The sequence below is a fragment of the Castor canadensis genome, chromosome 1 (genome assembly GCF_047511655.1).
Source record: "Castor canadensis chromosome 1, mCasCan1.hap1v2, whole genome shotgun sequence".
NCBI classification, from domain to species: domain Eukaryota; kingdom Metazoa; phylum Chordata; class Mammalia; order Rodentia; family Castoridae; genus Castor; species Castor canadensis.
Window position 1 is genome coordinate 22506667 of NC_133386.1, and position 12656 is coordinate 22519322.

General features: G+C 35.7%; 1 pseudogene; it reads right to left on the reverse strand.

Moving 5' to 3' along the window:
* Positions 1 to 2794: 2794 nt before the first annotated feature.
* On the reverse strand, positions 2795 to 2992 carry LOC141415822 (small nucleolar RNA U3; annotated as a pseudogene).
* Positions 2993 to 12656: the final 9664 nt, after the last annotated feature.

Sequence of the window (12656 nt, forward strand, 5' to 3'; positions counted from 1 at the left end):
AATATTTATTAGATATTGTATGCCCATTGAAATTAGCAAGTAAAATAGATATTTATATGAAAAATTGTTCATGATATATATTTAAGCTAAACATTTGTTTACAATCATGTGTTCAATATTTACTAATGGAAAATATAACTTTATGCCTTGGATAAGTTCCTAAGAGGGTATATATCAAAGTATCACATAGTTTTCTGTACATGTTGGAATCATGTTAGTTTTTAGTTTCTTATTTTCTTTCTGACTAACATTTCTACATTTATGCAATGAAAATATATTACTTTATACTTTACAATGTTATTTTTAGTTGAGTAAAACATATTTTCTGTGCACGCCATAAATTTCCACAACCAATGTGATGCTTTTGTGGCCCATAGCTCTACATATCTAGAGAACATTTTCCCCCATCATTCACAGGCAAAATTAAGTCCAGTGTTGAATCTCCTCTGAAGTCGATTGCCATTCATGCAGCATTAGCTTTCAGCTGAGAGACATGTAGCAGTGTGTGGCAAACATTTGCTATTTTCCGTTCCAGACCAGGAAACTTGCAGGTAGTCGGTGTATGTTGGGGACTGTTCATGACCAACGGATGTCCTGCCTACCCTGAAAATGCTTAGCAGCAGTGTGGCTATTTCTTTAGATTGTAAATTGCCATCTCAGAATATTTCATTTTCCCAAATGCAGAGATGGTACTTAAAAAGTGAACTTCACTTTTTCCTTTGAGGGAAAAGAAGGCTTAACCTGGTGAATGTGTTGTGCTTTTAATATAGAATTTATAGCACCTTCAAAAAGCCATTGAAGAATATTACAAAATTGGCTTTAGTGTTTCTGAGTTTGGCTAGTCATAGGTAAAAGTAATATTTTCAATTTTATGTACTTAATGTCCTCCATCCTAGTTATCCTTAATTTCCACTGTAATCGTCTCCAAAATTAGCCTCCAATAGAACACAAGCTTCCTCTCCAAATATAGCCTCCACCAGTACTAAAATAGCAAGCTTTTTTCTCCATTTCTTCTTGTTTATAATCAGAGAGAATTCAGTAAAATTCTTCCCTATGAGAAGCATATTAAGCATAATTCAAATCCTTTTGGAAAAAAAATAACAACTCATTCTAGATGTGTAGAGCCGGGGGTGTGGGGCAGTGTTTCTTTAGCCCTAGAATGGAACTTGGTTAAGTTGTGTGGACTTCCCTGTAGACTAGGTGATGGGAAGGTGATTACCAGTTTTTTTCCTGCTATATATTTTCACTGGTACAGGTTTTGGTTATGAGGAAATACCAGCACTTATAACATAAAGACATGCAAGAAGGAAAGAATGAGTCAGAATAAGAAGGATGTGTGTATTAATGAGGGGAACAAAGAATTGTAAATACTTTGGACTGTCATAGCAAAAAAAACCAGTGGAGTAGGATAGATTAATTCAGGTCTGAGTGTGTGATTAGTTCAAAAACTGTCAGCCCTATGGCACAGGACAGCTAAGAGACCTTATGCAGAATGAAAGTTCAGATTCAACATTTTTTTCCTACTATTCAAAGGGAAAACATTAGATAAGGTGACAGAGAACATAAGAAAGTGTAAATGTAGTTTATTGGAAAGAAGAAGGATTTAGAAGGAGAAATACTTGAAATTTTCTTTGTAACTGTGCCAAAAGAGGCAAGGAAACTACCACCTTACCCCAAGTCTTTGATTTCTCTTATTCCTCATGTCTTTGGAGTTTGTATTTCTGAAAGTAAATAGTGAAATGCCTGACATTTAATGGATGCTCAACAAATGATATTTATAATTACTTTGGAGAATATTTGAACCTTAAATATAGCTTCTCTTCAATTTGCTTGGTTACTCTGACTTTGGGGAATAACACAATGATGTTTGAGTAGTGTAGTCAATGTTCTTCACTCTTTATATGAACAAACCAACTAATGCACAAGCTAGCTAATAAATAATATACTATCTCACTAAGCATCATGACCTGGTGTTAAATATTTTAAATATACAAATATATTTGTGCTAATTTTATCATTGTGGTGATTAAATACCTGGCAGAAACAACTTAAGGGAGGAAAGATTCATTTTGACTCATATTTTCAGACTTTAGTCCATATTTACCTCCATTGATTCTGGCCCCATGGTGAGGCAGAACATCATGGTGGTAAGAATGTGTGGAGGAAGAGACTCTCCACTTTAAACTCAGGAAGATCACTATGAGGAAGAAATTGGGGACCAGGTAGAACCTTTAAGTCATGCTTTCAGGGCCCTACTTCTTCCAAGAAGCCACACTTCCTATAGTTTCCAGAACCCCCCAAAATAGCACATCAATAGGCTGAGGACATTTCATATTCAAACCATAACAATATTATAAATATGTTCTGTTTTTATTATATAAATTTAGGAACTAGACAGAGAGAAGAATGGAGAAATGGACAATGGCCATAATGGAAGGCAGATAGAGTCTGGTCATTCTCTTAGGAACTTGTGCCAAACAGATGTGGTTTGGAAGACCGATTGCCCCCACACCCTTAAGACTCTGTGACTCTGTGGATTTTGTGTAAATTTTTTAAGCATCAGTTTCTTTAATTATGTAAGTGTACATTTAACTAAATATTAATTATTGTTATTAGTAATTATGGCACAATCCAATGACTAAAAGTGGAAGATACTAGAATTAGGTGCTCACCTTGGTTGGTGTAGAGCTTCAGGCTTCTAATAAAAGATGTTCGTATCAGGTATGAACCTGCTTCACGTTTGCAGGTATAAACTTGCTTTTCTTGGATTCTTTTTTTTTTTTTTTCAAAGGAGACCACTCAGACGATGTCCTCATGCTCTTCCTCCTCCAAAAGAAAAGAACGATCGTTAATGGCAAATGGCAGCTGCAACACAGCAGCACCCAGAGCCGGCTTCACGCACAGGTGAGGACGAGTCACCTCCTCATGGTTTCCAGTATGAGAAACCTCTCTAGTAACGATCTATAGAAATGATCCCTGAAAGTATAGTCTTGTTGGATTCTTGATGAGGTATTGAGTGATTATTTATAATTGAACAGATTTTGAAGCTTAGTTTTAAGTTCCTATTAGGTATGATAGGGTCTACAAAGACAAGAAAATTCACTCATGGCCTCTATATAGCATAGATCATCATAGGGATCTGTTGAAAGATTTTTGTATATTGATACATACGACACAGTGATATTTACCATTAAAGTATAGATAAAATGTTATGAGTTTAGAAGAAGATTATTTCCAGTTGGATAGAATAGAAATGTGACATTAAAAAAATTTCCCTCATCCAATTTCTCTTTAACCCAATGAAAACTTTGTCTCTTCGTGGGACGTGTGAAACACACACAGGATCTATGTTTCAGTTCAATCAGGGGATTTTTATGTGCAAACTGGAACTGTGTCATGAGGTAGCACAAAAGCTAATATCTGATTTCTTCTCCTCTGAATGTAAAAGATTATATTGTATCATTTAGCAAGCATTCCAATATGTAGTAAAAAGTACTAATGGAACAAACAAACCATCAGAAAACTTGATGCAGTTATCTTAGTTTTAGAGAAGAATGAGCTAATTGTACTAGACCTTCCAAAATAGGACAAGGGACTATAAACCACATGCTAAGCCTGACTAGCTGTTATTACAGGGGACTGCTTCTCTATCATCACTATTTCCTATTCTCATTTATCTGGAGAACAAGTTGCCTCAAAGACTCAACAGGCACTTTCTTGCATAATAAGCCATAAAGTTGATAGAGAAAAAGACGTATAACCTGAATTGTAAATGTTCTCACTACTCCTAGAGAAAGTACTGCTTATTTTGAATGGAGATGAAAATAGCAAGTTTTTCTTTAACAAAACTAAGCAATGAAATGAAGATTTTTTTCACATATCCTATATTCCTTGTGACCTATGGATTCTTGAACAGACTATGTTTACATATCTACATTTCTGTGACTCCTGAGGATTTCATAACTAATTCTTTGTATTATTTGAAATTTCCATTCTCTAGATTATTTTTATAATTTACTGTAGAAAAGAATTGGCTCATTAGAAATCCCCCATCACCATACTTATATATTCTGATTAAGTGCATCTTGGATGGGACCCAGGAATCAGAACATGTTATAGGCTTCCCCAAGTCATTCTGAAGCTCATCGTTTGTAGACTACACTGGAGAAAGCCTATTACAGATTTTTTGATCTTAACATAATAGTATTCTTTAACCAAAGTTCTAGTAAACATTTTCTTCCTTTCAGTTTCTAGAACACATTCTGTTCTCATTTTTACTCCTAAAAATGCCACTTATTTCTGGCTAAAACTGGGCAAAATTGTGAAAAGGAAAAAATTGCCATCTTTCTAAATGCTCAATGCTAGTGGCTTTTCAACTAGGTATGTGCATCTTAATAGTTACAAAAGATAATCTACTGGGTTGTGGGAAAAATACTATGTTTTCTATTTATACTTGCTTTTATCTAATAAGAAATTTTAAACTTTACTGTTTTTAATGTATTAATTTATATGTTCATTATTTCTAAGAAAATTGTGTTAGTAAGATTTCTGTTACTGTAACAAAATGGCTGAGATAATCAACTTAAAAGCAGAAAAGGTTTATTTTGGTTCATAGTTCCATAGGGTCTCATCCATGATCATTTGACCCTGTTGCTCTGGGCCTGTGGTGAGACAGCATATTATAGCAGGGAACACACAGCAGAGCAACCTGCTCATCTCATGGCAGGCAGAATCAAAGAAAGAGAAAGAAGAGGATCTGGGGTCCCAATATCCCCTGATAGGGTATGACCCAAGGACCTAACTTCCCTTCACTAGGCCCTACCTCCTTTACATCCCACCACTTTCCAGTGTGCCAACCCTTCAAAACATTAGTCCTAAATGTCCTCATTCAAGATCCAAACTATAGCACAAATAAATATATTTTAGAGGCATGCACACCAAAATGCTTTCTGCTGGTAGAAGTATGTTGCAAAACCCTACTGTGTTTATTATTATCTTGTATCACTTCTTACATTTAATGTCAGCAACTAGAATGCAAACTAGAAGATAGAATCTGTTTATGTAACCCCTCCTCACACTGTGGACATTAAATAATTGTTTACAAATGAGCTGAACTGTCTCATTTCTTTCAGCTTCTTAATTCTTTAATTTTAACCTGATTGGCAAGACCGCTGACTTTCCTTTTCTACCCCTTGAATTTCACAAATTCTGTCGGTCAAAACTACCCATCACTCGTATTCCATTCTGATGAACAAATACAGCTTTTTTGGGGAAAGTGCTCACCTCCAGCATTGCTTTTTGTATGATGGTTTCCCACTTTCCCAGTGTTGGTCAGCCTAGTTATTTTCTGACTTTCATACGTAATTGTTTTATGGTATTTGTTATGTGCTGCGCAAGCCTGAACCGTCTTCAGAATTCTGAGTTTAATAAGAGCACGATGTATGTCCTAGGTATGTAACACAGCAGATTCTCAATAAATGTTGGTTGAATGATTGATTGCATAATGAGCCAAGGAACAAAATACCTGCCTTTCCTTTGTCAGAGGTTAAAAAAAAAGTCTTAGAAATATATTTAAGAATTGAAAAGAGTAGTGAGCATTACCTAGTCCCTTTTTTAAAGGGCTTTTCTCAGCATCTTTTCACATCCATGTGAGAATATAAAATTGCTGTGCTAGACCTAAAATTTTTAGTTAATACTTTAGTTCATTTTCCTCTCAAAGATAGCAATTACTAACAATTACAAATGAGAAGTGCTCTGAAAAAACAACCCAGGCCCTGGAGCACTGTTGAGGTTATATGATGATTTTTATCAAGTAGATGGATGGATGGTGACAACTATAAATGAAGGAAGTAAGAATAATCTTAAAGTGTAGCTTTTTTTTTTTAGTGCTGGGAATCAAACCCAGAGCATTGCTCTCTACTACTGAGAACTAAAGTGCATCCTCAACTCCAAAGTGCATGTTTTTTGATGGCTATGTTTAGTGTACCACCCTTCAGTTTTTCTGTCTTTAAATGTACATTTTAATATACCCTTTGGAAAATTTTTTATGAATTTATTTAAAATTCCATAATTTTTTATATTATTTTGTTCCAATACATTTTTAAATTTCATATTTCCTAACAGCTGAGAATGACCACATCACATTAAGTGTATATTTAAGAATAATCCTAACTTAGATGTTTTCTAATGTGCTCAGGCTGTTATTCTTTATACCTAAATCTCTAAAGACATTATCAAGGACCTATAGGCCAAGAAGTGATTAGAAGGCCTAATTTTATCCTGAAAATAAGGAGAAAAATGTTAATAGTCTTTAATCTTCAGGGAGTGGGGTGTACTGGAGTGTGAATTCAGGACCTCACCCTTGCTAGGCAGGTACTCTACCACTTCAACGACTCCCCCCAGCATGATCCATCACACCAGGTATTAACTTTAATTTTTACACTATGTTTACACTTATCATGAGGAAAATACATTCTTTCTCCTTTTCACATCTAATGATTGAAATAATGAAGGGGCTATGAAAAGTAGTTGCATCTAACTATGACTTGTCTGTAGTGGAAATGGCACTGGCTAAGAAAATGAGCATCTTATTAGCATAACCAAATGTCTATCTTCTATAGCACAGGATAACGGAAAGAAAAGTCTAGGTCATTTATCTTACTCAAGAACATTTAGAGAAGCAAAAATTGCATAGAGACACAAGTTTGATCAGATTGGTAGCCTTTGTGTCAAAACAAAAACAGTACAAGAGAAGGAAAAATATGAAATAATAATTAGGTTTTTTCTATGTTCCAGATGCTGGAAAATCAAAAGTGAATGTAACTGAAGAGTCTCTTCCTTCAAGGACTTTCTTATCTGAGGAGACAAGAAATTAGGAAGCAAAAAGATGGATACATATAATCGTTCCAAACATGAGAAGTGCCATAGAATAAGTTGGGTGATATGAGATGAAGTAACCGCTGGGCATGGGGGTGAGGGAAAGTAGTACTGTGATATTATGATTAGTATATGCTGATCAAAGAGAATATTCAAATAAAAATTGAAGGAGTCCTATTACCCAAACTCCATAGTTTGAAAGAGCTAGTATAGTTGGGGCAGAATGAATAAGAGTGGGGTGGGTAAAACAAGTCAGAATACCTAGGGCCACTGTATACACACACACACACACACACACACATTCATACGTACACATGCATATGTTTAACTACAGATATGGTAATGTTATATTTCTGCCAATAATATATAACTTGAATCTTATCACAAGGAAAGAAAAGCTCAACCCCAAATTCTGCAAAAACAATTGACATGTAATCTTTTAAAATGTCAGTCATAAAAGACAAGGAAAGGCAAAAGAACAGTTCCAGATTCAGAGAGACAAATTACTTAGCTAAATGCAATGTGTGACTTGGAGATTGCATTCTGGATTGAGGGGTATAAGCTTGCTATAAAGGACATTATTGGGAAACTGGCATAATAATATTATTGTATCCCTCCAGTTCCAAATTTGATCATTGTACAGTAATATAAGAAAACATCCTTGATCTTAGAAAACTAATAGTAAAGTACTTATGAAGAAGCATAAGAGAAAGTAAACCTGGCAAAATATCAGAATTGATAAATTGGCATAAAGTTAAATAGGATTTATTGAATTATTACAATTCTCCTCTTAAGTTTGGAATGAGTTCCCAAAAAAAGTTAAACAAAGACTATCACTCTGGCTTCTAGGTAGAGAATCTTCTCGAAAAAGAAAGTAGAAGTGGCAATTCCAGTTAGGAGGTTATTGTGGCCCTCCATGTGAAAGGTGGTAGTGGCTCTGGTTACGGTGATAGTGGCAGAAATGAAGAAAAGAGGACAGGTTTGCAATATATTTTAGAGGGAGTACCAACAAAGCTTGTTGAAGAATTAAATGTGGGAATATAGGAAAGGGAAAAAAATAATGTCTGGAGTTAGTAACAGTACACGTTAGAAGTAATAGTAGCATTTACTACTGCAAAGAGAGAGCTGGGCATAGCTGTAAACTGAAGAGACTGACTTTGAAGAGGACAAGTTAACAGGGCTGGAGAAAGGGATAGTAATAGCAGCCTGTTCTCAAGAAGGGGAGAGGAAATAGGAGAACATGTGCAAAGATTGTCCTTCATGAGAGCAAGGGCACTCCTTAAGCTGTGGCATAGACAGAATTGTATTCCCCTTAATTCATGTATTGAAGTCCTACCTGCCAGCACCTCAGAATGTGACTGTATTTGGAGAAAGGGTTTTTCAAGAGGTGATAAAGTGAAGTAATAAGGGTGGGTAGATCCTAATCCAAGGTGATTAGTGTCATTATTAGAAATGATTAAGACACAGACACACAGACAGAGTGGGAAGGTAGCCATCGCAAGCCAAGGAGAAAGGCCTCTGGAGACGTTATACCTGCCAATACTTACCCTGGACTTCTAGCTCCAGAACTGTGGGAAAGTAAATGTCTACTGTTTATGGTATTTGTTATACCAAGCCAATACATGCTGTAACTGAAAGAGAAGGTAGATACAGATGCAGGCTAGCTTTGAGACTTAATGGTGGGACATGGGAAGATATTCTGTCTGATGTTTCTACTTTTAATGAAGTATGAGATCAGGTCATCAGTTGAGAAAAAAAATGAAAGAGGTTGTAGAAAGTCTAAGGAGACAGAATGTTATAAAGAAGTAAGATATAAATGCCAATCCCTTGGAAATAGTGAATGGATGATTTAGATAGAATATTTGTACTATATTTGTGACTATTTGTCCATTTTTAGCTTCATGCATAATAAGAATGTATCTTTGGACTGAGACAAATCAGCTGTGTGATTTTGATATGAATTCCTAAAAAGAAGAATAGGGAAAATGTATCTCATAGTGTTGTCTTTGAGTAATGTCCAAGTTAGTGTGTATAAAATACTTAACCACTTGAAAGAGAACTTCCTTTCACACTGCAAATAATAGCTAAAAATGAGAACCCATTATTTCAGAGCAAGTTGAATAGCACCCATAAAATTACTACGGTCTTTAAGAGAAACACAGATATGATACTTTGTCCTGTAATCTTTCTTCTAACAATATGTTTCATTTATTTTAATGATAGATAAGAATACTAAAAAGTTTTTTGGTCATACATGCATCCTTTAATTTGTGTGGGCCATACCCCTAGTACTGTGTGTTTTTCCTTTGTAGAACTTTTTAGCCATTTTATTGCCATTTGTGTCATTATTTTATTAACTTCTGTCTTTCCCTAAAGACTTAATGCCATACATCCAGAATTTGCTGGTGTTTTCTCATTATCCTGATCTAGCACTGTGCATGGTGTTTTGAACATCATAAATCATTCTCATTATATGGCATGAATGGATACATGAATGAAAGTTGGTGACAATGTCAGAATACATAAATTTAGGGTTAAGAAGTCATGGTAGTTTTGTGCCCACTGAAATTCTAGCATTGTACAACATCTCCTCATTATAGCAGTCTTGTAATGGCTTATTATTGTCAAGTGAGCAAAATACTTTCCAGTTGGCTTCTGTATTTTCACTTTGCTATTGTGTGTGACCTGACCTGATTAACCTTCTAAGCACATTAAGCCAATTAGAGAGGCCTTGAATGGGAGTCATCCTTAAAGTTTTGTGATGCTTTGTTATGTGTATTCCTTGCTTCTTTTAGACTTGAGACTTTAAGCCATGACTTGTCATAATTACATTTATTCCAACAACTTGTTCCTTCAAATTCTTGATTCAATGTTTTATTTCCAGTATTTGGTCAATGAATATTTCTAAAGTGGTAACTTAAAATTTTACATTTTCCTGTTAACAAAGATATATCCATGAACATGATCTTATTTGATCCTTACAACAGTCAATCCCTTAGATAAGGTAAATAGTATTGTCTCACAGTATCCATAGGAAATAGTGTAATAAAACTAAATTAAGTCTCAATACACATAGAAGAGTTGAACATAATCTAGTCTTCTGGCTCCTCTTCAGTGTCTTGTCATTCAAATATTGGGCTTCATTTTAAAGAAACAATTTAGAAAATCTCCAAGGATACCAAGCTATAGGGAGAGGTTAAGTCTGTTGTCCTGGGACACTGATAATCCCCATCAGAACTGGGATTGGAAAATGGAACTTTAAATGGTTAGACTAGTATTTATTCATGTACACTCAATTATCTTCAAATCATAGAAGATAAATTTCAGTGAATTAGATGAGTGGATTAAGTATGCATTTAAAAATTTTAAGATCATGCTTTTTTACTTTGGAAAACAATCATTTGTTGTTACAGGACACCCTCTTCCAAAAGATGGGAAATTTCCATTTTGCTAGTGACTTAGGCAAAATTTTTGAGGCTAACAGACTTCTATACATCTCTTCTCCTCAACTCTTAAATTTTTAGAGGAAATCCCCCAACAAGATTTCCATATTTGACCAAGATTGTAGTAACAGGAATTGAATTTACCCTCCCATTAAAAAATTAAAATTGAGAACCAGAAAATAATAATAAACAGCAATTTTTGAGAAACTTGATATTAGGCAACTAGGAGAGCAATCTCTGGAAGACAAGAAATGAATGAGGCCATTCTTGGGACTGTTTCAACTTATGCTATGGTCTACATGTTGGTATCTCCCCCAGAATCTGATGTTGAAACTTCATCCACAGTATAATAGTATTGAGGAGTGAGACACTCAAGAGATGATTAGATTATGAGAGTTCTATCTTCAGGAATGGAATTAGTGCCCTTTTCAAAGCAATCTGAGTGTGTTTGTTCATCCCATCTCCCAGGTGAAGAAACAACCAGAAGGTCCTACCTTTGAAGCAGAGAGTGAGCGAGCCATCACCAGACACCAAATATGTTGGCACCTGAATTTGGACTTTCCAACTTTCAGAACTGTGAACAGTAATTTCCATCATTTATAAATTACCCATTTTATAATATTTAGTGGTATCAGCCCAAATGGCTTAAGACAAAGGATTTTCTGGTGGCCATAATTCAAATAGGGGGAACAGCAAGACAAATGCTATGAGGTGGGGAGTGAAACTAAGAGGCTGGGTGACCAAGGCAGATAGAGTTCATAGAACAAAAGCATCAATTTGGAGAAAGAACAGAGAGAGTGAACCCTAGAGGTTTTTAGAGAACAGATGAGGAAAATGCTGATCAAAAAACACATGTGAGGAAAGTACCAGAAGCCAAGAAAGACCTGTGTGGAATTATGGGAAGGACTAGTTTCTTCTACTTAACACAGGGCAAGGAATAGTGGTGATGCCATAAATTACACTGAAAAACCTCATCATTCATGAGGCACTGAGCCACACAGAAGGGCTTTACTTCACTTGAAGGCAAAAATTGGCTTTAGACAAAAAGCTTTTCTGGTCCCATTTAAATTTTGAAAGCAAGTCACTCAAGGATCAAATTTCCAAACACCTTAGTTGGATTCCAGAATAAAGCTCAAGAATATTTACAAGAATATAAAATATTCAGCATCCAACAAGGTGTTGAATGGCAATATCTGTCATTTTAAAAAGATATCAGGCATACAAAGAAGTATAAAAGTAGGGGCTCATACTGAGGAGAAAGATGCATCAAAACTGAGCTAGGACCGATGTGACTTAGAATTAGCAGGTTAGGACGTGGTAAAAATCATTATAACTGTATTTCATGTGTTCAAAAAATTAAGGAGAAACATGGTAGGTATGAAAATGCAAGCCTGCTCTGTTATGTTGGTGGCTTCTTCAGCCCCAGGTTTTTGAGCTTGGCCAACTTCTTTAGCAATCAGCTCTAGCAGTGCACATAGCCAACAGCACCCAGCAGAACACAACAACTCCTAAAACCCTTTGGAGATTTCATAGAGAAATGCTTCCCCTTAGATACTTCTTAAGCAGCTTTTCCCAGCATTTAAGAGGAGATGTTTCCAAAAAGTTCCACTGGAGCAAGATCACAGTAACTTCTCTACCTCTAGTGAGTCATCACTTTGCCTTTTCCAGCATCTGCCAGTCTTTTCCTTGGATGTTCATCATCAGTGTCCTAGAGATAGTGGTGACACCTTATATTTGATGTTCATATTTTCTACTTTTTTTTTTTTATTGTAGTGGGGTTTTAAATCAAGGCTTTGTGCTTGTAACACAGGCACTCTACCTCTTGAGCTATACCCTTAGCCCTTTTTGGTCTGGTTATTTGAAAATGGAGACTTGCTTTTTGCCCAGGCCAGCCTGGATCTCAATCCCCCTATTTTATGCTTCCTATCATAGCTGGGATGACTGGCACCAATAACTACATACAGCTTTTTTTCTCTTGAAATGGGTCTCACAAACCTTTTTGCCTAAGCAGCCTGGAACAGTGATCCTCCACATCTTAGTCTTCCTTATAGCCTGGGATGACAGGTAGGAGCCACCAGTGCCTATTTGTGCTTTGTTTAGAGTTCTTATTAGTCAAAAGTTCTCTCTAAGGAAAAGAGAAAGATAGAGGGTGAATAATATTGAAATACATTGCATCCGTTTATGATGATAGCATAATGAAATGCACTGAGAGTCTGAATAACAGGAGAGCAGGGTGATAGAGAAGGAGTAAGTAATAGAGAGGGTTAATCTGGTTAAGTACAACATATGCATTATGAAATATCATAGCAAAACCCCATTTAACAATCAATATATAAA